Below are 2539 nucleotides of genomic sequence, written 5' to 3' on the forward strand. Positions count from 1 at the left end.
GTGTGGCTCTCTTGGTTTCCTCTTGTTTGGGACTCTGTGATTCTTGAACCTGGGTATCTGTTTCCTTTCCCAGGTTAGGGAAGCTTTCAGTCTTGCCAGTATTTCTAACACAAAGATGCATCTACTCAACTCCTACTCATGCATCAGGATTTGGTTCAAGCACCCAGCTAGATCACAGGTTTTTCCATATTCTCAGCTACATCAATTCAGGGTTGGGCACACAGCACGTGCACAATATCTGTGACAAACTGAACTAAAAATTGACCTTTCCCTTGTACATTTTTTTGTACTCATTTTTTTCACTAGAGAAATATAACCACATCTGAAATAAGAATGCTGCTTAAATATTATAGTAAAACAAGAATTTTTGCATGATATGCCTCTGAAAGAACCCAGAACCATTTGATAATATGGTCTCCAGGGAAGGGAACAAGAATTCTTTTATAATCTTTTTAAGAGAATATCTTCATTATGTAGAAAAAGGATTTTTTAAATTTAGGTTTCACTGGAGACTTGTAAATAATTTTTCTTGCCTTGTACCTTTTAGATCAGTAGTCAACAAACTTTTTCTGTAAAGTGCCAGATAGTAAATATTGTAGACTTGTGGGTCTCTGCAGCAACCACTCAATTCTGCTGTAGTAGTTTTAAAACAACCATAGATAATATGTAAAGGAAGGTGAATGATTACGTGTAAATAAAACATTAATTTAAAAAATAGGTGGAATTTAACCAGTTTACCACCCCCCCCAACCACAAACCTGCTTTAGATAGTGTCTCCTTTGAACAATACAGAATGTGTAATCATATTCTTTACTTTTTCATTCTTAAATAGGTTAAAACAAATCTCCCTCCAACTCAAGTTAAGAATTATGCTAGGAATGTTGGAACAAAAAGATAAAGATAATGGGGAAGAGAAGAAAAACATCTAGTTTATTATATAAAATCAGAGAGTTGTGATACTCACCCAGGAAAGTAACAGTGTTTCAAAAGCCACGAATAACTCTCTCCTATCAGAAATCTTCCAGGTAAGAGTCAATGGTGGCAACAAAGAAGTTATATTCTGGGTTAAAAATTACTTCTGAGTCTCCATACTTCTCAAGTTGGACACTAAAATAATATATACTTGTGCAAATAAACTCAGAAATTGCTATTCCAGAAATGCAGATAATCTAAATTAACTATATATTGACTGCTTACCATTAAATTCTCTACAGAAGTGACAACTGTAACAAGTAGTTTCATCATCCTGGCCTGTGGCACATGATGAGGATTCTCTAATTCAGAGGATCTCCCTGAAAGGGTGATTCAGTGTGGAAGAGTTTAGTTTACTGGGACATTGGTCCCAAACCCCAGGTTCTAGGCTTTTATCTAACTCTTCAGAATACTCCCAGCATATTATCTGTAATCCTAGTCTCTCCCAGAAAAAAATTAAAGCAATATTCTATTTTCAAAACAATTTCTTGTTCAAGAAAAAGCAGGGAAGTTTAAAACTTAGCATTAAGGCTATAAATGAACTATATAACCAAACAGTGCCAACTAGATTCCCCAGCTTTACACTGGTATTCTCAGAGTAAGCAGGTAATACCAAACAAGTTTTAGGGATAGAAAGTGGGTCCCATAGATTTTGCCACTATCTTTTAGAGATATTCATGGGCATAAACCTAAAAGACCAAAAGTTGCATAGCAAAAAGCAGCTCAAAAAGTTCAATTTGTATTTCCATCAGTGTCTGTATGTCCCACATGGAAAGCCTATGTAGAAATAGGGTAGGATGTCTACTAGACCAGTGAAAAACCTTGATGTTTAACAAAATTCAAATTAAGATGGAAATCCAGTTGCTTTGTTCAAGGGCAGTATGAGTCACAATCAAATGAGCTTTTTTTCAAAATGGCTCACCTATTATTACTGATAATAGAAGAAGCAGAGATATATGTAAAATAGCAGCTCATCATTACATTTGGCTTACTAATAAACCCATACTCAAATGTAAACACAAATGAAATAATGGTATCACTCAAGAAAAGCCTACCTCAGAACTGAGAGGCTGGTTACTTGCCCAGAGCTAACTTTCTGGCTAGTACTGACTATGCTACTCAGATTAATTATGAGTATAAATCTTACTTCCTTACCACTGACCCTAAGAGTACAAGCTTGATTCTATTTTGCAGATTCAAAGAATCCTACATCTTCCCATCCACAAGTGAAAGAGTTAGAAGGGAAACTCTCAGAAGGGTTTGGCAGCCTAGGGAGAAAGTGATCCAGACACAATGCTGCTATATGATCTTGAGCTCTTTCTTGCTCCATTTAAGAAATTCAACCACACCCCCAAAACACTAACACAGAACCCACAGGCAACATTTCACTAACTGTGGATTTCTGGGGCTCTCTGTGTATCTCCCCTCATCTTGTATGGCATCTTCAGGGTGCAGAACTTCAACTCTATGGGGAAACTGTGATGAGTGTCAATGTCTGGCACTGACCTTAACAGAGCACAGATGTGCATATAACTGGTACTTTTTACTACAACAAAACAGAAAGTTC

This window comes from Bison bison, unplaced genomic scaffold, assembly GCF_000754665.1.
Source record: "Bison bison bison isolate TAMUID 2011002044 unplaced genomic scaffold, Bison_UMD1.0 scf7180017458669, whole genome shotgun sequence".
NCBI classification, from domain to species: domain Eukaryota; kingdom Metazoa; phylum Chordata; class Mammalia; order Artiodactyla; family Bovidae; genus Bison; species Bison bison.